General features: G+C 41.7%; 1 protein-coding gene across 8 annotated transcripts in view; it reads left to right on the forward strand.

Moving 5' to 3' along the window:
• The window catches only part of MRRF (mitochondrial ribosome recycling factor), a 130,803-nt gene that overhangs the window by 103,621 nt on the left and 2,540 nt on the right, over positions 1-24,642 (forward strand). For 3 of the 8 annotated variants that reach the window (XM_085886757.1, XM_085886756.1, XM_085886755.1), the window contains 11 exons: positions 7,075-7,146; positions 9,650-9,686; positions 10,445-10,557; positions 10,769-10,820; positions 10,994-11,103; positions 12,038-12,279; positions 12,562-12,638; positions 15,411-15,530; positions 16,515-16,632; positions 18,676-18,859; positions 21,122-21,266. The gene's annotated coding sequence lies outside the window, so the exon portion shown is untranslated. Of the gene's footprint in view, positions 1-7,074; positions 7,147-9,649; positions 9,687-10,444; positions 10,558-10,768; positions 10,821-10,993; positions 11,104-12,037; positions 12,280-12,561; positions 12,639-13,279; positions 13,460-15,410; positions 15,531-16,514; positions 16,633-18,671; positions 18,860-21,121; positions 21,267-24,642 lie in introns of all 8 variants that reach the window. The other 5 variants (XM_085886749.1, XM_085886750.1, XM_085886751.1 and 2 more) reach the window with 5 other exon arrangements.

Consider the following 24,642-nt stretch of genomic DNA (forward strand, 5'->3'; position numbering starts at 1 on the left):
TGTTAAACGTCCTGTGTGTATGTAGTTTGTCCGTGTTAAACGTCCTGTGTGTATGTAGTGTGTCCGTCTTAAACGTCCTGTGTGTATGTAGTTTGTCCATGTTAAACGTCCTGTGTGTATGTAGTTTGTCCATGTTAAACGTCCTGTGTATATGTAGTTTGTCCGTGTTAAACGTCGTGTGTGTGTATGTAGTGTGTCCGTGTTAAACGTCCTGTGTGTATGTAGTTTGTCCGTGTTAAACGTCCTGTGTGTATGTAGTGTGTCCGTGTTAAACGTCCTGTGTGTATGTAGTGTGTCCGTGTTAAACGTCCTGTGTGTTACATAGTTTGTCTGTGTTAAACGTCCTGTGTGTTATGTAGTTTGTCCGTGTTAAACGTCCTGTGTGTATCTAGTGTGTCCGTGTTAAACATCCTGTGTGTATGTCGTTTGTCTGTGTTAAACGTCCTGTGGGTATGTAGTTTGTCCGTGTTAAACGTCCTGTGTGTATGTAGTTTGTCTGTGTTAAACATCCTGTGTGTATGTAGTTTGTCCATGTTAAACGTCCTGTGTGTATGTAGTGTGTCCGTCTTAAACGTCCTGTGTGTATGTAGTTTGTCCATGTTAAACGTCCTGTGTGTATGTAGTTTGTCCATGTTAAACGTCCTGTGTATATGTAGTTTGTCCGTGTTAAACGTCGTGTGTGTATGTAGTGTGTCCGTGTTAAACGTCCTGTGTGTATGTAGTTTGTCCGTGTTAAACGTCCTGTGTGTATGTAGTGTGTCCGTGTTTAACGTCCTGTGTGTATGTAGTTTGTCCGTGTTTAACGTCCTGTGTGTATCTAGTGTGTCTGTATTAAACATCCTGTGTGTATGTAGTGTGTCCGTGTTAAACGTCCTGTGTGTATGTAGTTTGTCCGTGTTAAACGTCCTGTGTGTATCTAGTGTGTCCGTGTTAAACGTCCTGTGTGTATGTAGTTTGTCTGTGTTAAACGTCCTGGGTATATGTAGTTTGTCTGTGTTAAACGTCCTGTGTGTATGTAGTGTGTCCGTGTTAAACGTCCTGTGTGTATGTAGTTTGTCCGTGTTAAACGTCCTGTGTGTATGTAGTTTGTCCGTGTTAAACATCCTGTGTGTATGTCGTTTGTCTGTGTTAAACGTCCTGTGGGTATGTAGTTTGTCCGTGTTAAACGTCCTGTGTGTATATAGTTTGTCTGTGTTAAACGTCCTGTGTTTATGTTGTGTGTCCGTGTTAAACGTCCTGTGTGTATGTAGTGTGTCTGTGTTAAACGTCCTGTGTGTATGTAGTGTGTCCGTGTTAAACGTCCTGTGTGTATGTAGTTTGTCCATGTTAAACGTCCTGTGTGTATGTAGTTTGTCCATGTTAAACGTCCTGTGTATATGTAGTTTGTCCGTGTTAAACGTCGTGTGTGTGTATGTAGTGTGTCCGTGTTAAACGTCCTGTGTGTATGTAGTTTGTCCGTGTTAAACGTCGTGTGTGTGTATGTAGTTTGTCCGTGTTAAACGTCCTGTGTGTATGTAGTGTGTCCGTGTTAAACGTCCTGTGTGTTACGTAGTTTGTCTGTGTTAAACGTCCTGTGTGTTATGTAGTTTGTCCGTGTTAAACGTCCTGTGTGTATCTAGTGTGTCCGTGTTAAACATCCTGTGTGTATGTCGTTTGTCTGTGTTAAACGTCCTGTGGGTATGTAGTTTGTCCGTGTTAAACGTCCTGTGTGTATGTAGTTTGTCTGTGTTAAACATCCTGTGTGTATGTAGTTTGTCCATGTTAAACGTCCTGTGTGTATGTAGTGTGTCCGTCTTAAACGTCCTGTGTGTATGTAGTTTGTCCATGTTAAACGTCCTGTGTGTATGTAGTTTGTCCATGTTAAACGTCCTGTGTATATGTAGTTTGTCCGTGTTAAACGTCGTGTGTGTATGTAGTGTGTCCGTGTTAAACGTCCTGTGTGTATGTAGTTTGTCCGTGTTAAACGTCCTGTGTGTATGTAGTGTGTCCGTGTTAAACGTCCTGTGTGTATGTAGTGTGTCCGTGTTAAACGTCCTGTGTGTTACGTAGTTTGTCTGTGTTAAACGTCCTGTGTGTTATGTAGTTTGTCCGTGTTAAACGTCCTGTGTGTATGTAGTGTCTCCGTGTTTAACGTCCTGTGTGTATGTAGTTTGTCCGTGTTTAACGTCCTGTGTGTATCTAGTGTGTCTGTATTAAACATCCTGTGTGTATGTAGTGTGTCCGTGTTAAACGTCCTGTGTGTATGTAGTTTGTCCGTGTTAAACGTCCTGTGTGTATCTAGTGTGTCCGTGTTAAACGTCCTGTGTGTATGTAGTTTGTCTGTGTTAAACGTCCTGGGTATATGTAGTTTGTCTGTGTTAAACATCCTGTGTGTATGTAGTGTGTCCGTGTTAAACGTCCTGTGTGTATGTAGTTTGTCCGTGTTAAACGTCCTGTGTGTATGTAGTTTGTCCGTGTTAAACATCCTGTGTGTATGTCGTTTGTCTGTGTTAAACGTCCTGTGGGTATGTAGTTTGTCCGTGTTAAACGTCCTGTGTGTATATAGTTTGTCTGTGTTAAACGTCCTGTGTTTATGTAGTGTGTCCGTGTTAAACGTCCTGTGTGTATGTAGTGTGTCTGTATTAAACGTCCTGTGTGTATGTACTGTGTCCGTGTTAAACGTCCTGTGTGTATGTAGTTTGTCCGTGTTAAACGTCCTGTGTGTATGTAGTTTGTCCGTGTTAAACGTCCTGTGTGTATGTAGTGTGTCTGTGTTAAACGTCCTGTGTGTATGTAGTTTGTCCGTGTTAAACATCCTGTGTGTATGTAGTTTGTCCGTGTTAAACGTCCTGTGTGTAAGTAGTGTGTCCGTGTTAAACGTCCTGTGTGTATGTAGTTTGTCCGTGTTAAACGTCCTGTGTGTATGTAGTTTGTCTGTGTTAAACGTCCTGTGTGTGTTTTTTGCGTCGCAGGTTGTGTCCACAGTGTGGTAATTTCTCACTTGTTAAAGAAGAACGAGTGAGGGATATTTAAGGAAGGTTAAAGGTTATATGATATAGTGTCCTGTCATGGAGGTTGAGGAAGGAAGGTTAAAGGTTATATGATATAGCGTCCTGTCATGGAGATTGATGAAGGAAGGTAAAAGGTTATATGATATAGTGTCGTGTCATGGAGGTTGAGGAAGGAAGGTTAAAGGTTATATGATATAGTGTTGTGTTATGGAGGTTGAGGAAGGAATGTTAAAGGTTATATGATATCGTGTTGTGTTATGGAGGTTGATGAAGGAAGGTTGAAGGTTATATGATATCGTGTTATGTCATGGAGGTTGATGAAGGAAGGTAAAAGGTTATATGATATAGTGTCGTGTCATGGAGGTTGAGGAAGGAAGGTTAAAGGTTATATGATGTAGTGTCGTGTCATGGAGGTTGAGGAAGGAAGGTTAAAGGTTATATGAAATAGTGTTGTGTTATGGAGGTTGAGGAAGGAAGGTTAAAGGTTATATGATATCGTGTTGTGTCATGGAGGTTGAGGAAGGAAGGTTAAAGGTTATATGATATAGTGTTGTGTTATGGAGGTTGATGAAGGAAGGTTAAAGGTTATATGATATAGTGTTGTGTTATGGAGGTTGATAAAGGAAGGTTAAAGGTTATATGATATCGTGTTGTGTCATGGAGGTTGATGAAGGAAGGTTAAAGGTTATATGATATAGTGTCGTGTCATGTCGTTTGAGTAAGGAAGGTTAAAGGTTATATGATATAGTGTCGTGTCATGGAGATTGATGAAGGAAGGTTAAAGGTTATATGATATAGTGTGGTGTCATGGAGATTGAGGAAGGAAGGTTAAAGGTTAAATGATATAGTGTCCTGTCATGGAGATCGATGAAGGAAGGTTAAAGGTTATATGATATATTGTCGTGTCATGGAGATTGATGAAGGAAGGTTAAAGGTTATATGATATAGTGTTGTGTTATGGAGGTTGATGAAGGAAGGTGAAAGGTTATATGATATTGTGTCCTGTCATGGAGGTTGAGGAAGGAAGGTTAAAGGTTATATGACATCGTGTCGTGTCATGTCGGTTGATTAAGGAAGGTTAAAGGTTATATGATATCGTGTCCTGTCATGTCGGTTGATGAAGGAAGGTTAAAGGTTATATGATAGTGTCGTGTCATGTCGGTTGATAAAGGAAGGTTAAAGGTTATATGATATAGTGTTGTGTCATGGAGGTTGATGAAGGAAGGTTAAAGGTTATATGATATAGTGTCATGTCATGGAGATTGATGAAGGAAGGTTAAAGGTTATATGATATATTGTCGTGTCATGGAGATTGATGAAGGAAGGTTAAAGGTTATATGATATAGTGTTGTGTTATGGAGGTTGATGAAGGAAGGTGAAAGGTTATATGATATCGTGTCCTGTCATGGAGGTTGAGGAAGGAAGGTTAAAGGTTATATGACATCGTGTCGTGTCATGTCGGTTGATTAAGGAAGGTTAAAGGTTATATGATATCGTGTCCTGTCATGTCGGTTGATGAAGGAAGGTTAAAGGTTATATGATAGTGTCGTGTCATGTCGGTTGATAAAGGAAGGTTAAAGGTTATATGATATAGTGTTGTGTCATGGAAGTTGATGAAGGAAGGTTAAAGGTTATATGATATAGTGTCATGTCATGGAGATTGATGAAGGAAGGTTAAAGGTTATATGATATATTGTCGTGTTATGGAGGTTGATGAAGGAAGGTTAAAGGTTATATGATAGTGTTGTGTCATGGAGATTGAGGAAGGAAGGTTAAAGGTTATATGATATAGTGTCGTGTCATGGAGATTGATGAAGGAAGGTTAAAGGTTATATGATATAGTGTTGTGTCATGGAGGTTGATGAAGGAAGGTTAAAGGTTATATGATGTAGTGTTGTGTCATGGAGATTGATGAAGGAAGGTTAAAGGTTATATGATATCGTGTCATGTCATGGAGGTTGATGAAGGAAGGTTAAAGGTTATATGATATAGTGTTGTGTCATGGAGGTTGATGAAGGAAGGTTAAAGGTTATATGATGTAGTGTCGTGTCATGGAGATTGAGGAAGGAAGGTTAAAGGTTATATGATATAGTGTTGTGTCATGGAGGTTGATGAAGGAAGGTTAAAGGTTATATGATATAGTGTCCTGTCATGGAGATTGATGAAGGAATGTTAAAGGTTATATGATATAGTGTCGTGTCATGGAGATTGATGAAGGAATGTTAAAGGTTATATGATATAGTGTCGTGTCATGGAGATTGATGAAGGAAGGTTAAAGGTTATATGATATAGTGTCCTGTCATGGAGGTTGAGGAAGGAAGGTTAAAGGTTATATGATATAGTGTCCTGTCATGGAGGTTGATGAAGGAAGGTTAAAGGTTATATGATGTAGTGTCGTGTCATGGAGATTGAGGAAGGAAGGTTGAAGGTTATATGATATAGTGTCCTGTCATGGAGATTGATGAAGGAAGGTTAAAGGTTATATGATATAGTGTCGTGTCATGGAGATTGATGAAGGAATGTTAAAGGTTATATGATATAGTGTCGTGTCATGGAGATTGATGAAGGAAGGTTAAAGGTTATATGATATAGTGTCCTGTCATGGAGGTTGAGGAAGGAAGGTTAAAGGTTATATGATATCGTGTCATGTCATGGAGGTTGATGAAGGAAGGTTAAAGGTTATATGATATAGTGTTGTGTCATGGAGGTTGATGAAGGAAGGTTAAAGGTTATATGATATAGTGTCGTGTCATGGAGATTGAGGAAGGAAGGTTGAAGGTTATATGATATAGTGTCGAGTCATGGAGATTGATGAAGGAAGGTTAAAGGTTATATGATATAGTGTTGTGTCATGGAGATTGATGAAGGAAGGTTCAAGGTTATATGTAGTGTCATGTCATGGAGATTGATGAAGGAAGGTTAAAGGTTATATGATGTAGTGTCGTGTCATGGAGATTGAGGAAGGAAGGTTGAAGGTTATATGATATAGTGTCCTGTCATGGAGATTGATGAAGGAAGGTTAAAGGTTATATGATATAGTGTCGTGTCATGGAGATTGATGAAGGAAGGTTAAAGGTTATATGATATAGTGTCCTGTCATGGAGGTTGAGGAAGGAAGGTTAAAGGTTATATGATATAGTGTTGTCATGGAGGTTGATGAAGGAAGGTTAAAGGTTATATGATATAGTGTCCTGTCATGGAGGTTGATGAAGGAAGGTGAAAGGTTATATGATATAGTGTCGTGTCATGGAGATTGATGAAGGAAGGTTAAAGGTTATATGATATAGTGTCCTGTCATGGAGGTTGAGGAAGGAAGGTTAAAGGTTATATGATATAGTGTTGTCATGGAGGTTGATGAAGGAAGGTTAAAGGTTATATGATATAGTGTCCTGTCATGGAGGTTGATGAAGGAAGGTGAAAGGTTATATGATATAGTGTTGTGTCATGGAGGTTGATGAAGGAAGGTTAAAGGTTATATGATATAGTGTCCTGTCATGGAGGTTGATGAAGGAAGGTTAAAGGTTATATGATATAGTGTTGTGTCATGGAGGTTGATGAAGGAAGGTTAAAGGTTATATGATATAGTGTTGTCATGGAGGTTGATGAAGGAAGGTTAAAGGTTATATGATATAGTGTCCTGTCATGGAGGTTGATGAAGGAAGGTGAAAGGTTATATGATATAGTGTTGTGTCATGGAGGTTGATGAAGGAAGGTTAAAGGTTATATGATATAGTGTCCTGTCATGGAGGTTGATGAAGGAAGGTGAAAGGTTATATGATATAGTGTTGTGTCATGGAGGTTGATGAAGGAAGGTTAAAGGTTATATGATATAGTGTTGTGTCATGGAGGTTGATGAAGGAAGGTTAAAGGTTATGTGATATAGTGTCCTGTCATGGAGGTTGATGAAGGAAGGTGAAAGGTTATATGATATAGTGTTGTGTCATGGAGGTTGATGAAGGAAGGTTAAAGGTTATGTTTGCTGTGATACGTTGAGAAAAAAATATGAAAAGGTAGAGATGTTCACCATGTCCTCGAATCCTCACTTGTCTAACGCTGTGTATTTGTCCTGTTGTCTATCACACAGAAACGAGGAATTTGTGATCCTCTTTGGGAGAGTTTTTTCAAGCTTTTTACAAACTCCATCCATCCTTCCCAGGTATGATGTCATTTCTCATGAATGCTGTTGCTGTGAATCTTTGGAGCTGTCGAGAAATATAACATTGGGGCATTTTAAAGGGTGTACGACCTGAAGGATCCACGTGAACCTGGGAGTTGCGTTCACGTAACCCCGTGGACCTCACGTGGAGATTGAGCATCATTAACCCCGAGACACCTGGAAGTGATTTCATGAACAAACAGGATCACTCGGTGATGGTTCAGGTTCTCCTCTTTGAACATTCTTGTGTAGATTTGATTATCAACTAACTATGAACTCCCTTTCCCGTGATTAAAAAGCCAGTCATTGTTCCCTTGAGTACACAATCCTCTCGATGAAACTGAGAGCTGGTTGTCCCACATACTGTACTTGTGATGTCCCACCTGCCTGGACTGGCTTGTGAATCTTTAAGATCCCATGGTAAGTTCAAGATTAAAAAGAGTCGGCTCGCGAGTGCCAGTACCTCCTAAATCTAATAAATGAAATTTGTCGTCTGCTGTGTTTGTGTATTTTTGCGAAGTCAGCTGGGCTGACAACCACCACATTTGTCCCACAGACCTAGTCCGACCCGGGGATTGTCCTCTGGGTATTTTCATCCACCACTTCAGCCTTTAAAGACCCTTAACACCCTTTAAGACTTCAAATACTCCGAAGACCATTCATGACCTCCAAGACCATTTGGACTCCTAAGACCCTTAAAGCCCCTTCCACACTTCAGACAGAAAAGACAGCATGGACCCTTGACCATTTAAAGTTTTAGACTATTCGGACCTTTTTTGAAAGAACCCAGTTGCTGAGGTTGTCTGAGGTGCACGGTTTGAGGAAGTGCGAGTGAGGGTGTGGTGAGGGGCAAAGAGGAGACCGTAAATTCCGTAAAAGAGTCCGTATCAGTGGGGCCACCCTGAAGGGCATGACCGTTTGGGACTTGCCTGGGTAATCGCTGATTCTTCTTTTAGGAATGTGCGTCTCCAGCAGAGGAGATGGAAAAGAAGAAGAACGTGTGAGGAAATAGCTCAATAAAGTGTTGGCAAGGCTGTAAGTGTTAATGCTATTTGCTCGGTCCTAATGACTGCACTCGGTCTGCTGCCTGGATCTGTCACTCGCCAAGCGCTCTGCTCCGCGAACTTCATTTCGCCCTCACTCAGACCCAATATGCTCCTTTTTGCCGCTACGTTCCGCTCTCACCACCAAGCCAAAGAAGAGACCTGATCCATGCGCCGAGCTCTCCTGATGTCTCCAGCACTTCTGTGTGGAACGCACAGCCTTTTTAATCATTTGACGAGGGAAGAGTCTGAAGGTTGATCAAAGGGGTCGATCGGCATTTTCAAGCTCCCCAATGGCGCACGCACAATTAGCCCAGTGCCCGCTCTACCCACGCATGGGTGCAGCGATGAAGATGGCGCCATTGTGTTCTGGGCTTCCCCACGCTTCGGAGCTCTGTACTTGACATGTTTTTGGCTGTGCTCTCCGGGTGCGAACGTGTGCTGGACACCCAGAGGGGACCGACATTGAGCAGAGCACTCGGATGTGACGTTGAGTGGGGTTTAGCGCACACTTGCGCTTCGAGTTAGATTCCTGATCATCCAGATCCAAGTGTTTGTAATGGTACGTTGCGCGCATTATTTACTGCTACTCCATAAGGCAGTGGTGGGTGCCTGAAGTGGTTGTGGTTGAGGCGATGGTTGCAGCAGCATTGTAGTGAGTTTATGGTGTGGTTGTTGTGGTTGAGGTGGGGGGTTGTTAATTGTGGTTGAGGCAGCAATGGTGAATGTACAGCAAGATTGGGTAATGTTACAATGGTGTGGTGATTTATAATAAGCATGTTTTGAGATTGTGTGAATGTTGTATCGTTCGTGAGTAGAGCACAGTGAAGGTTGAAGTGATTTACCCGTTGGATAATGGTGTACGATTCAAACTGAGTTTCGTTGCGCGTATAAACCACGGATGTCCGTTTGCTCCTCACTTTGAAAAAAGTACCAAATGCCACACAATGCATATGACCCATAAATCCATTAGATCTAAAGGAAGGGCTATCTGGAAGGAATACAAACAAAATAACGACCTCAGCAACTGCTATATGTTGTGTGCCATTGCCTCGGGGAATGACTAGTTCGCAGATCAACAATATCAACGATATGAGCATCGGATTCCCTGCCAAGTATGTTTGTTGTACAACCATGTGGTTGTGTTGAATAGCGCACATTGTGGTGAGAAGATGTTACCCCCGGATCGTGACCCCAAAAGGTTTTCTGTGTAGAGGTCTCTTTGGCTCCCATTTGGTAACTTTGAAGAGTTTGTTGATTTTGTGCTGAGTGTTACATTTACTTCCATCAAACCTCTTCTTTGAGTGGATTCCCAAAATCTTCGTCAGACATTTGGAAGAATCATCTCAGGTTATTGAAATTCTTAATTTTAAACTCGAACTTGTGGTTAAAAGTTCCTATTTGGGATCCATGGTTGAAAACTTTCCACCACGTGACGTGTTCTTTGTGTTTTCTTTCAGTACCGTGATGAATCCTGGTTCTCAAACCTGTCCGAAGGTAAGTACCTTGTATTCTTCCTGGATGGTTTTGTTCTGTTCACATATTGTTAGTACGCAGCAATTCTATCAAGTGATGACATGTATCATTCTCTGTTGGGATTCCTTGGGTAAATCACCCTCTTATGGGAATCATTCTCTGTTGGGACTCCTTGGGGAAATCACCATTTTATGGGAATCATTCTCTGTTGGGATTTTTGGGTAAATTACTCTACTCTTTCTCATGGATTAAAGTTGTTGAGATACTCGTTCGCTATTTATTTAATAACATGTTCATTTATCAGTTTATCTTGAACCAACCTTCAAAACGGATGTTCATCATCGTGTTCACCATGTTTGAAATGTTTTGTGATGTTCTTGATCGTTGGGGGCAATTGTGATGTTCTTGAAGGCAATTGGGGTTCTGGTCTATCTCCAAATTACAGACATTGTGAGGACTAAGGAGGAAGTATGAATTCAGAAAAATAGATGAAATTAAATCAAGGCTATTTTGAGACAGACCTCCACACACGAACACCCTTTTGTTCCTTACGATGTGCGAGTAATTGAAAACATCATCTCTGTGGTGTGGTTCTCACAATTGAAGATGAAATAGTTATCAATTTCAGGTGTTATCTTCGAGAGATTTCTGATTTATGTGATGTTAGGAAATTGTAACAGATTCTCAGGAACCCTCTGGTAGAAACACTCACTGTTGTCCCAAAAGGTAACGTAAACCCAAACATCGGCTTTCACCGTGATCTGTTCTTTTGTTTACAGTGATGAAGACCACGATCCAGACATTCCAAAATCGACAAGTTCTCAGCATGAACACCATTTGTACCTGCATCATTTTCAGTGCAGTGTGTATGATATGCACTAATGTCATTCAGGTATGGTTTTGATGGTTACCTGCTCAAACATTCACCGTCGTACAGAAATGGTAAACCTACCAATCTGCTCTTGATTCACGGATAGAACGTTGCATGTTATTTGGAGTACGTCATGCTACATTATTCACAACATATGTGGAATTGTATGAAGTCATGTGACGAGAGACTCGTGCTGAAGCGTTTCATGGATGTTGTTGTATTTGTGTTGCAGATGTTATTTGCCGTACAGCTTCAGCATGACAGACGTGCGAGGCATCATTGCAGTAAGTTAAAGATCTTGGAATTACTTTCTATTTGATTCATAACATCATTGTCATAATAATCTAATTTATAATGCTCTTTCTAACCACTCACTCATATAATTGTTTAATGCCTTCCAAGTGTTGTACAAAGCTGAAAGTTTGCATACTTTTGTAACACCAAGCCAACTTTCCAGGAAAAATCGCAAAACCATCAGAAAATATTCGGTGAAGAAAAGTCGAACGGTGCAGCCTCTGCTCACTGTGGGTCACGTGATCCAAGACAATGGAGCTTCCAATCGAGCTGGTTGCTTGGCAACGCTAACACGCACCTCCTCTGTCTATTTTTATCTTTTGTCGCACTTGCATAAAAAAAATTTCCTGTAGCTGCAAGCCTTTGATAGAGAGCTTATTCTAATCACTAATGGATCCCTGCCCTTCGACAAGGTCAGAGACTGGGACATTAAAATGAGCTCCGTCCAACCGTCTGTCAATCGTTTGTCCATTTACTTTTGTGTACATGATATTCAACAAAAATAGTTGAACATTTACCTTTCATGTTGCAGATATCTACTCCTCATAACATCATCTCAATACGATTAAATAATGGCTCTAATCTGTCACCATGGCAACAATCTTGGTAACTTGGCTTGTGCATGTGATATTTCAAAAAGTAGGGAGGGGGAGGAGGAGAAGTGAGAAACTGGTGGGGGGGGGACAAATGGGGGAATGTGAGGCGGGGGGGAGAAATGTGGGAATGTGAGGCGGGGGGTGGGGTGAGGGGGAATCAAAGATAATGTGTTGAGCTTTATCAATGCACACACGCACACACACACATGCACACACACGCACACACACACGCACACACACACGCACACACACACGCACACACACACACACACACACACACACGCGCGCACACGCACACACGCAGACATGCACACATGCAGACGCGCGCGCGCGCACACGCACACACACAGACGCGCGCGCACACGCACACGCACACGCACACGCACACACACAGGCACGCACGCAGATATGCACACACACGCAGATGCGCACACACACACACACACACACACACACACACACACACACACACACACATACACTGCCCCATTTATTGGTGTAGTTATATTTTGCATGGAGGATGCACCCAAGTAGTTGCTTGCAGTGTGTAAGCATGTCTCACTCGGTATAATGATCACCTCATCACTTATGATGATGTTTTTATCACTCAGATTGCTGTGACTTTGTGTGGAAATTACAACAATTTCCTGGATATCCCACCAACAAGGAAAGAGCTCATCGGATCAAACCGTCCCACTTTGACCCGGTTCGATCGAGACTCTGCCCCATCTTAGATCGTCGATCTCTGCGTGGAGATGTGGGCACTTACAAGGTTTATGAAGCGATGGCAGGAAAGACTCCCTGAAGGTTGATTAATTACCTGGGACAGAATCGCAGCGCCAGAATGAACCAGGTAATGATTTCAAGCTGAGCACGAAGGAGGAAAGTATCAGATATTTTCTCTCAACAATGTTCCCTTTTGATTCTCTTCCAGTGTCTTTCAGTGAATCTCAATACCACCTTGTGTGAAAGGCTGACAAATGGATTACTTTCCTTTTGAAATGAATCATTCATAAAAATGTTATTTTATAATTTGATCGGCTCAACATGATGTCCTTTTATTCTCAAATTCTCGTTCACGTGCAACTTTACCAGAGGCCTGTGCCATCAACTGAATTCCTTACTTTCTCTGCAGGCAAACTACCGTCACTACCAGAAAAGGAAGCACCTGAAGAACTGGAGTGAAAATTATTATGACACTCGTGGATCCTGGTAAGAACCTTGGGACCAATTGCTGTATTCCCAGGGTTCATATTGTTGTGGGGCTGGGTCTCTGTGGCGAGCCCGACAGCTAGGGGGAGCAGTAGAGTCGGCTCCACCGAACACACCAGACTTTAGGTCGTGACCCTCGGATAAGTCCGAAGGTATGGGTCCCTTACAGGACCATGAATCGCCAATAATGAATCGCCAACACGTGGAGTAGGGTTAATTGCCAACTTCAATATACCTAAGTACCCACGCGACAAAGCTTACCTGGGAATTCACATCCTCGGCTGGCCTCGAGCGGAACGAGCCGTTACCATGCTCAAACAGTCTGTAACCTGAGCAGATGGTTATCGAGGCCAGTCGGTCCAAATGCACAACTACGGCAACGGCCTTCCTAATCCCCAATACGCACCGTGGCAAACCAATGGCAGAAATGACAAAGAACGAGCTGGTACATTCAACAAGAGGGGAATTTATTAACAACAATAATTGGGGAGGGGAACACAGAGCAGAGTTATCCTGATTAAAGAAGGGTATTAAATATAAAGCAATTCCTTAAAGAGTGCTACTTTGAAACAGGGCCCACAGACACACACACGCAAATACCCAGAAAGAGATGGACCTCGAGGTCTTTATTGCCCCTCCAGCTCTGAGGGCAGATGAGCTGAGGGAAGAGAACGTGCTGGCGACCTGGCCGCGTTCGCGTGGCTCGATGTCCGCACCTTCCCGGAGCACCAGTCGCAAAAGGACGGTTGCAGGATGTGCTGGAAATAGATGTTAAGAAGAAGTTCCCTCAACACCAGTGGGGTCTTCACATCTAATCCCAGGTGGGGTGTGATTCAGTCGTAGTTGGGGTGCATTTGGTGATAAAGTTGGTTTTGAGAGTGTGTTAAATCAGAATACAGGTGGGGTGTGATTGGAGTAAGTGAAGGCAATGGTTAGGATGGGTAGAGTTAGGTAGGGATGAGACCTGAGAGGTGGTTTTTATTGTAGACTAAAGTATTTAGCATGTCGACTATTCATTGGGTAGGAAGGATCATATACACAGAGCTGTGTTGTTATTGTTGTTTTTAAAGGAGAACGAGTTAGGGATGTTGAAGGAAGGTTAAAGGTTGGATGATATTGTATAGGGTCATGGAGTGAGATGTTTGCTGTGATACGTGGACGATGACATGATGGAGGGAAAGATTAATCGGTGGATTAAAGAAAATACATACAGCATGTCGGTGATGCAGAGACACTTGGTCATTATTTATTTAATAACTTGTTCATTTTTAGCTCGCCTGTTTGAAGAAGAGAGAGCTATAGCGATACCCACGGCGTGAGCGTCAGCGTGAAAATGTTAAAGTTTTTGATGCAAGTTATTTTTTCCTTTCTAATGTTTTTATCTACCACACTATTTTTTATACGCCCCGATATATATGTATATATATATATATATACATATATATATATATATATATATATATATATATATATATATATATATAGATATATATGTATATCGGGGCGTATTATGTGATGTCGTTCGTCCGTCTGTCTCCGTCCGTCCGTTCCTATCCGCACTCTAACTCCCAAAGTTTTCAACTTTCACGTTTCATATTTGGTACATAGGTACAGACTGTGGAGACGGTGTGTCGCGACTTATGTTCGTCATCTAAAGTGGTTGCCATGGCAACCGGGATGCTGTTTTCCATCCGTTCCTGTCCGCACTCTAACTCCCAAAGTTTTCAACTTTCACGTTTCATATTTGGTGCATAGGTACAGACTGTGGAGACGGTGTGTTGCGACATACTCATCTAAACTGGTTGTCATGGCAACCAGGATGCTGTTTCCATCCGTTCCTTTCCCCACTCTAACTCCCAAAGTTTTCAACTTTCACGTTTCATATTTGGTACATGGGTACAGACTGTGGAGACGGTGTGTCATGACATACGTTCATCATCTAACGTGGTTACCATGGCAACCAGGATGCTGTTTTCCATGTAGTAGCACAATTCTGTATATACCTTCTTGTTTGGGCGTATATTGTGCTCACTTGCGCTCTTGTTACTGATTACAATATACAAATATTACTTTAAAATTATACTTCACTGCAATGCGTTATAAAAAATATGAATTATTAGATGAGTTTTAAAAACGATAAATGTATAAACATGCGAGCATTGGATGGCTTTGACACCAACTCTCTGGTTCGGTTTTTCTTGAACCAACTTTCAAAATGCATGTTTATCATCGTGTTCACCATGTTTGAAATGTTTTGTGATGTTTTTGTCGTCTTCACCATTGTTTTCATGATACTGCAATTACAAATCAAAGCTGTTCGATTGAGTATTAGTTTGGAAGAGAAGATTTGTGTCAAAGTCCAGAAATCTTTGGGAGAGTTCAAAAATCCAGAAACCGATCGGAAAGATCCATGATTCGGCAGTTGGGGTTCGGGTCTGTCTACATATTGCATTGGCATTTTGATGACATGGAAGGATGTATGAAATTAAATAAAGGCTAATTTGAGAGACAGACCTCCACACACGAACACCCTTTTGTTACTTCTGATTTGTGAGGAATTGAAAACATCATCTCTGTAGTGTGGTGCTCACAACTGAAAATTAAATAATTATCAATCACAGGTGTTATCTTCAAGTGATTTCTGGTTTATGGGATGGAAGGAAATTGTAACAGATTTTCAGGAACCCTCTTGTGGAAACACTCACTGTTATCCCAAAAGGTAATGTAAACCCAAATGTCGGCTTTCACCTTGATCTCTTCTTTTGTTGACAGTAATAATGAAGGCAATGATTGAAACATACATCAATGGGCAGACAAGTCATCAATCTGGACACCCTCAGGACTTCCATCATCTTCACTACAGTTTTTGTGACCTGCAGCAACATCACTCAGGTATGATTTTCATGGTTACCTGCTCAAAAATTCACCATCATATGGAAAGTTTTATCCTGTCGTAAATCACTGTTTAATGGAAATATTCTTTGTGGGGATTCCTTTGGTAATTCACCCTTTAATGGGAATCATTCTTTGTTGGTATTCATTGGGTAAATCGCTCTTTAATGGGAATCATTCTTTGTTGGGATTCATTTGGTAAATCACTTTTTTATGCAAATCTTTCTCCGTTGGGTTTCCGTGGGTAAATCACCATTTAATGGGAATCGTTCTCTGTTGGGATACCATGAGTAAATCACCATTTAATGGGAATCGTTCTCTGTTGAAATTCCTCAGGTAAATCACCATTTAATGAAAATCATTCTCTGTTGAAATTCATTGGGTAAATTACTAATTTATGCAAATCTTTCTCTGCTGGGTTTCCATGGGTAAATCACCATTTAATGAGAATCATTCACTGTTGGGATTCATTGGGTAAATTAGTAATTTATGCAAATCTTTCTCTGCTGGGTTTCCTTGGGTAAATCACTATTTAATGGGAATCGTTTGCTGTTGGGATTTCAAGTGTAAATCGTGACTTAATGGGAATCATTCTCTGTTGGGATTTCTTGGGTAAATTACCCTTTAATGGTAATCATTCTCTGTTGGGATTTCTTGGGTAAATTACCCTTTAATGGGAATCGTTTGCTGTTGGGATTTCAAGTGTAAATCGTGATTTAATGGGAATCATTCTCTGTTGGGATTTCTTGCGTAAATCACCATTTAATGAAAATCGTTCTATTTTGGGATTCCACAGGTAAATCGTGACTTGATTTGAATCATTCTCTATTGGATTCCTTGGGTATATACTGCATTTGTGGCATAGCCTCGTCCCTAACCAATGACGCAACCAGCAGCCATAAGGCTGCACTCGAAAGAGAGATCCCAGAAGGTAAATTAAACCCAAATGTAGGCCTTTACCATGATCTGTTCTTTTGTTCACAGTAATGATAAAGACAATGATCCAAACATACATCAATGGACAAACAAGTCATCAATGTGGACACCTTCAAGACTTCCATGATCTTCACTACAGTGTGTGACTTGCAGCAACATCACTCAGGTATGGTTTTGATGGTAACCCGATAAAAAAAATTCACCATCATATAGATCGCTTTATCCTTTCACAAATCACTGTTTAATGGGAATATTCTGTGGGAATTCTTTTGATAAATCGCTATTTAATGGGAATCTTTCTCCGTTGGGAGTCCTTGGGTAAATCATTCTCTGATTGGGTTTCTTGGGTAAATCTTCCTTTAACAGGAATCGTTCTCTGTTGGAATTTCATGGGTAAATCATTCTATGTCGGGATTCCATTGATAAATCACCCTTAATGTGAATCATTCTCCATTGGGATTCCTTGGGTAAATCGCCCTTTAATGGGAATCTTTCTCCATTGGGATTTCTTCGCAAAATCATTCTCTGATGGGATTCGATGGGTAAATCACCTTTCAGTCAGAATCATTCTCTGTTGGGATTCTGTGGGTAAATCACCATTTCATGGAAATCATTCTTTGTTGGGATTCCTTGGGTAAATCACCATTTAATGGGAATCTTTTGCAGTTGGGATTCCTTGGGTAAATCCATATTCAATCGGAATCATTCTCTGTTGGGATTCCGTAGGTAAATCACCATTTCATGGGAATCATTCGCTGTTCGCATTCCTTGGGTAAATCACTATTTAATGGGAATCATTCTCCGTTGGGATTCCGTGGGTAAATCACCATTTAATGGGAATCGTTCTCTGTTAGGATTCTGTGCTAAATCGCTATTTAATGGGAATCATTCTCTGTTAGGATTCTGTGCTAAATCGCTATTTAATGGGAATCATTCTCTGTTGGGATTCTGTGGGTTGTAGTTTCGAAAGGAAGGCTTTGACGCAGTAATGTCTGCCATTCCTCAGTCGCAATATTTGCTCACTTAGGCTCACTCATATTTCTCCTTTTCAAACTGGTACACGTTACTTCATCATAGCCCTCCCTTTTGATACTACTCCCCCTTTCATATGATCATTTCTTTAATCAAATTGAGTAGTCATTTTGAGATACCTAAAATATATGTTTTATTTTCAGGAATAACTTAATTTATTCAAAATTAAAAATAATGCAGCGGTAGCCCGTTAAAACCCCCAACCCCATATTTTTTTATTAATACTTATACTTTAAACTGTTGTAAAATATTCTCCATACTCGAACCTTTTCTCAAAAACGAACACATTAAATTGTTAAGGGAGTGTCACACATTATGAAAGTTGCGGGCGCAGCTGGAAAACAGGAAAGAGAACAATGGGGCAAGCCTGGAAAAATTTCCAAAATTGAGAAATGTCCCACTTCCTCAAAATATTTTCCTTTATCAGAACGATACTAGTTTTAAATGTCCTCTTTTATGACGATTTGTCTTTTTTCTCATCTTGACCCAATGGTAAATGAACGAGAATTTGCTTCATGACCCAAGCATGGACCATCTTTCATCTGATGAAGAATATGACCCATCACAACATTGGAAAGTTTCATTCACGATTAAACTGTGTGGGTGGGGCTTGTGTGGGTGTGATTTGTGTGGGTGGGGCTTGCATGGGTGTGGTTTGTGTGGGTGTGGCTTGTGTGGGTGTGGCTTGTGTGGGTGGAAATGAAGGGGGTCGAGCAAATTTTTAAACTAAATAAACACGTGTGTGGGGAACCAATAAACTAATCACTAATTATGTGGATATGATGGATGTGGGTGTTGTGGCAGCTGGGTTATTAAATGTAATATAATAATAATGTAAAAAGCAAAATTTACTCAGTTCTTCTTCAAAATTATTTAATTAACTTAGTTTAGAAATGATTTACTGGTTGAGCTAATAGACATGCATGCTGATAAAGCTAAAATATACATGCTGAGTGAGCTCGGTGTGTACATGCAGAGTGAGCTTGTAAGAAAATACACACTTGATCTTTACTTTAGTCCAAATAACTGTTGTTAAGTCATATCCGTAAAATAAACTCTTGAGCTGTTATCATGTAGTCAGCAGAATGAAACGATGAATATCTCCCCCCCCCCCCCCGATAAACGATGAAATAAATGGCTTGTCTATGAACTTACTTGATTTCTTTCCTTGAGGTAGTGAACCTCGGCCCCGACAGTTTGGCGACAGAGAACGGGATTCGACAACCACCATCCGGGAGAGGAGCTTCTGCCTGAGGGAGCGCTGCTGACCAAAGGAGAGATCTCTCCCGGAACACAGGTCTCTCCTGGGCAGACGACCCTCTCCACGGGGGGTTGCTCAATCTCTAACCAAAATTTGAAAGGTAAGGACATATACAGAGCTGTTTATTGGGTAAAATAGAACACATTCATTTATTTTATTTTATTTTGGGGTTAAAAAATATATATTTCTTTTATTTTTCAGAAAATAAGAAGCTTATTCCTGAAGATAAGGGTAACATCTGGTACGTTTTTGATAAAAGCGTTGGTGTACGTTGCATGGTGGTCAAGTTGTGTAAAACAGCGGAGGCCTTGCATATTGAAGGTTTTGCCAAGTCTGGCAGGGCGGTTAGGCATGGCATTGGATCAAGAGTTGCCGAGTCTTGAGAGGGTGGAGAGGCGTGGAAAGATTATCACCAAGTCATTAGTTGGGCGGTTAGCCGAGGGAAGGGGCCGTGGAGGGCTGGTAGAAAGTCGAAGGAACCAAAGGGTTTAATCGCAGTAAGAAAGACACTGACGAGTGGTAAGAACGAGCTCGAGAAAGGAAAAGCGCGAGCAGATGCGAAGAATGACGAGAGAAGAAAACGCTGATGAGTGTTTTAAAAAGTGATTTAAAGGAAACGCTGACGAGCAGTTATGGGGAACGAACATCGAAAGGGAACGGGCGAGGATGTGTCCGCCTTCGGGTCAAATGCCGAGTGTGTGTCGGTGAGACCTTTGGGTCGAGAGCTTTGAAAGATGTGAAGTTGTGGAGAGAACAGAAAAGCAAAGATTTCATCGGGATAGAATTTAAAATCGAAGAAGGGAATTAATCGAGAAAGAAAGAGATAAGACCACTCAAAAACTAGGGGACTGGAAAGTCTTTGGTAGATGGGCTGAGGAGAGCTTGAAAAGTGTGAGCATTAGAGGAAGTTTTAAAAACGTACAAACGACCCTTTAAAAAAAGTACAGAAAATATTACTGGTGATAACTTTCCTCCCAACAGCGCCGGTCGCGAGAACAAGAACGAGAGTGCAGGTGCTCAAACTAATGTGACCTTTGAGGCCGCCGCGAACCCGTACAAGTCAGTTATCATGGAAATGCAAAAAAAAAAAAATCGAAAATAACCAACCAGCCGAGATAGAACTTGAAAAAGCATGCCCGATGGTCGAACAGAGAATGTTAAACCCAGTGATAAATCAGCATCGAAGTTATCGTGCATAGAACCAGAGTGATTTACAAGCCATGAAAACACAAATGAAAGATTATGATGATAACCCAGAAGGATTCATGGAACATATTATGTTGTATTGTATGAATTTAAACAAAGCCAACCACGAGGATGTGGCCAGATGTCGCACCGGAAGGAGAAAACAAGAGGTTATAATGCTCGAGTACAACAATTACTTATTAATTTAAGAACAGCAATAAGCTTACTTAAGATTAATTGAGGAAAGATACAGGGCTGTAAAGAAAAACCGAAAGAGTTCATGAAACAACTACGATGAGTTATTATCCAAAGAAAATTGCAGAAGGAGAAATGAGAAGAGGAAGAAGAATGGGATTCAGATGGCTTCTCGCGATACCAAAGAAATGTGAAAGTACCAACAGTTCCACGTGCGAGCCAAGAGGAAGAGTGATGATGATGCAAGACCTTTCCCCATTGAGATAAAATGGAATACAAAGCCGAAATGGAGATGTGAAAAATAATTGTGGATGGTAGACCAGCTCAGATTCTTTAAATTTGTCTGAAAATTCAAAACGGAAATGGGGTTGACAGTATAAAGTTGTTTTTATTCTTTATTTCCATTTTTATCAATATATTTTACGTTTTTGGTTGTAACCTTGAGTTTGGGTGCGTGGCGTTTATGGAGCCTCACTGCTCTAACTACACCAATAAACAACAAATAGTCCACTGTGTGTCCAATGAGAATGAACAACGTGGTTGGAATAATAAGATCTTATTTAAAAAGAATATATAGCTTTAGATTTTGAGAAAAGGAAAAAGAATGAATCTACATTTTAAATGAAAATGTAAGCAACAGCTATTCATGTACAGTGAGGCGGGGCAGGAGGACACCCTGCTGCGAGTCTGCTTGTTTACCAGGCCATGCGTGTGTGATTTAACAGAGAAGAGAAAAAATGGAGCCCTGCTTGTATGAAGCTGGTGTGGGATTAAAGCTCAGAAAAAAGAATTGTTTGTTGTTGATGTAAATGACAAAGTGCACTGTTATTGGCAATGATAAACCGACAATTCTTTGAGCATAAACAATAGATTGGTTGTATTGGCACGATTGGTTGCATCATTGAATCATGATCTGGGTTTTAGCAGTCGATTGTGGCAGGGATCTGTGGTTGATTTATAATTGACGGTAAAAACTATGCAGATGTAGCGGAAGGCGCTGCATGTTGGAGCATGCAGGTGCAGGTCGCTCATTGTGCGGGCGGATGCTGGCAGATGAGGATGCCAGGCGAAAACCGTGACAACTGGTGACAACACTAGAGTTTATACCTCTGCAACGATGACATAAGGTGGTTTGCCATTACATTTCTGATTCCAGCTGTATGTATAACTCTATGAACCATGGGTCAAGGTATCTGATCACCATGGTGACCATGAATGTTTGAATGAGTTGTTGTGAATGAGTAATGATTTAAATCGTTCACGATGGTGAAAAAGCATTTTCTCTGTGTCACGGCTGTGGGCCTATGGGTAACGACTGTGGGCTGTGAACATAATACATACGCAACTCAGACAGGCACAGAGGTTGCACAGATGTTCGAGGATCGCCTGGTATTGGGGAGCACTTTTGAAGAGCAGAATTGGCATTCGAATGGTTATGCCGAGACTGTTGTGTAGTTTATGAAGTTGCTCAATATTGTCCAACAAATATGCATATATCTATCTATAATTCCAGCAATCTCTGTGTGTCTGTCTGTCTGTGACCGCCGTTTCTCGACGACCGCCGGTCCGATCTGATTGAAACTTGCCAGGAATATTGCTGGGGACCCGCTGATGTGCCTTTTCAAGATTTGATATTAATCGGACAAGCGGTTCCCAAGTTACGGCCATTTATCTGTCGACCAATGAGAAGACACGGTGCTATGACGTCATGAATGACGGCACAATTAATGTTTATTTATTTATTATTTTTATTTATTTTGCACGATTGACGGTCCGATCTGATTGAAACTTGCCAGGAATATTGCTGGGGACCCGTGGATGTGCCTTTTCGAGGTTTGATATCGATCGGACGAGCGGTTCCCAAGTTACGGCCATTGATCTGTCGACCAATGACAAGACACGGTGCTATGACATCACGAATGATGTCACAATTAGTTTGTTTGTTTATTTATTATTATTATTTTTTGCATGATTGACGGTCCGATCTGATTAAAACTTGACAGGAATATTGCTGGGGACCCGCGGATGTGCCTTTTCAAGGTTTGATATTAATCGGATAAGCGGTTCCCAAGTTACGGCCATTTATCTGTCGACCAATGACAAGACACGGTGCTATGACGTCACGAATGATGTCACAATTAATGTTTGTTTGTTTTTATTTATTTATTTTTGCATGATGGACGGTCTGATCTGATTGAAAATTGCAAGGAATATTGCTGGGGACCCACGGATGTGCCTTTTTCGAGTTTTGATATTAATTGGACGAGCGGTTCTCAAGTTACGGCCATTTATCTGTCGACCAATATCTGCGAGAGAGGGGGATGAGAGTGGGGGCGAGAGAGAGTGGCGAGAGAGGAGGGGGGGAGAGAGGAAGGGCGAGACTAGGGGGGGAGAGGGGGGCAAGAGAGGGGGGCGAGAGAGGAAGGGTGAGACGAGGGGGAGGTAGAGGGGGGCAAGAGAGAGGAAGGGCGAGACTAGGGGAAAGAGAGGGGAGGGAGAGGGGGTGAGAGTGGGGGCGAGAGAGAGGGGCGAGACTAGGGGGAGAGAGGGGGGCAAGAGAGGGGCGAGAGAGGAGTGGGAGAGAGGAAGGGTGAGACGAGGGGGGAGATAGAGGGGGGGGCAAGAGAGGGGGAGAGAGAGGAAGGGCGAGACTAGGGGGAAGAGAGGGGGTGAGAGAGGGGGAAGAGTGGGGGGCGGGAGAGGGGGAGAGGGGGGAGAGAGGAAGGGCGAGACTAGGAGGGGAGAGAGGGGGAGAGAGAGGAGGGGGGGAGAGAGGAAGGATGAGACGAGAGGGGAGATAGAGGGGGAGCAAGAGAGGGGGGGAGAGAGAGGAAGGGCGAGACTAGGGGGAAGAAAGAGGGGGGAGAGTAGGGGGGCGAGAGAGGGCTGCACATACTGGCACTCACCTATGGGCCCGCCCCTACGGGCCCGTACTAGTGATATATAAATGGACATCAACACTCATGCTGTCATATTCGCAGACGATGCATTAACGTACATTCCGCCTCTCGGATGGAGGTTGATTGAATACCCAGTCTGATAGCATTGGTTTATGAATATTAATGAGTTTGTTTGAAAGGAACTTTTACCATGGTATCTCAAATGACATTATTTTGAACTTGTGCGAGTTCCTTCGGGCTTATGGAGGTGATTGTTCAAGTCACGTCTATTGATCAACATTCAACGTTTATTAGAACAGGCCTGTGTGAGAGATGGCGAGCAGAATTGAAAACTATTTCCCGATTATAGAACATTGGGTATTGCATCACAATGGAAATATGGTAGAATGGAATGAACCCCTGCACTGTCGAGCATTCTATGTTTGAATGAGAGAATGTGAATTATGCAAATGAAGTACAGAATGTGCTCGGTATGGAATTCAAAATCGCAACTACTGATATTTGGATTGGATTGGATTGGAGGTATAATTTACACAGCAATGCGATTTGATGTACCAATCCATGAATATAACATCGCATGTTACATTAACTGTTGCAAAGGGGTACAGAGCAAAGGAAATTGGGCCAATAATCACGTAAGTGGGGGGTTTGCCAAGACAGTATTTGAGTCAGGTACGAGGAGAAATTTGTCTCGCATGGAAGGTACGAAGGGATGATACCACATAGTACTGACTGAAGGGTCTACCTTGGTCAGTGGCGTACCTAAGGTATAGCAGGTATTGCACATGCCCTGGTCGCCACTTGAAGGAGGGGTGCCACTGAGCAGGACTCGGTCTCTGTCAAGAATGGAATATTTAAGTTGAAAGACGTCAGAGACGAAAGAAACGAATGGCTGATGAGAACTCGAGAGACGCTGGGTTAACAGCAAAGGAGGAAATGGAAAGAGTCGTGAAGGGAACACTCAACCGTCTTCACAGAAAAATCGACGAAAGTTTCGCTCGTTTGTATGATACTGATGCCAAGTTTGGGTTTCTTCTCGATGTCGAGGGACTGTGTTACAGCACCGACGGTAACAATCTAAAAAAAAGTGTGAAAATTTGAGCGAATTGTACAAGCTCTGATGTTGATGGACAGCAGCTATATGAATAAATTTTGGATTGCAGAATGTTGCTGTCAAGTCGGGCCAACATAAAAATATCAAGAGCTGAAAAGCCTCTTGAATTTATTGTTCAGTACGGAGATGAAAGCGTCTTTCCCGATCTTCGCATTGCTATTTAGATAAATACTAACCATCGCAGTTTCCATCGCCAGCTGTGAGAGATCATTCAGCAAGTTAAAACTAATGCTTTCATATTTGAGAACCTCCATGGGTCAAAGCAGACTGTGTGATCTTGCTCTGCTGAGTGTAGAAAGAGAAGAAACTGAAAAAACTGACTTTGAGCACATCATAGACCAGTTTGCATCAGTGAAAGCAAGAAAGATGGAGTTGTGGTTTTCATGAAGTGCCATAATTTGTTAATTGAAAGATTAATGAGCTTGGGTTGTATTTTTGTGCTGATATTATTATGGTAAAGTTATTTAAAAGATGGGTGTCAGATGTTTG

This window comes from Eptatretus burgeri, chromosome 6, assembly GCF_056783735.1.
Source record: "Eptatretus burgeri isolate ZD-2024b chromosome 6, Ebu_testis_v1, whole genome shotgun sequence".
Taxonomy (NCBI): Eukaryota; Metazoa; Chordata; class Myxini; order Myxiniformes; family Myxinidae; genus Eptatretus; species Eptatretus burgeri.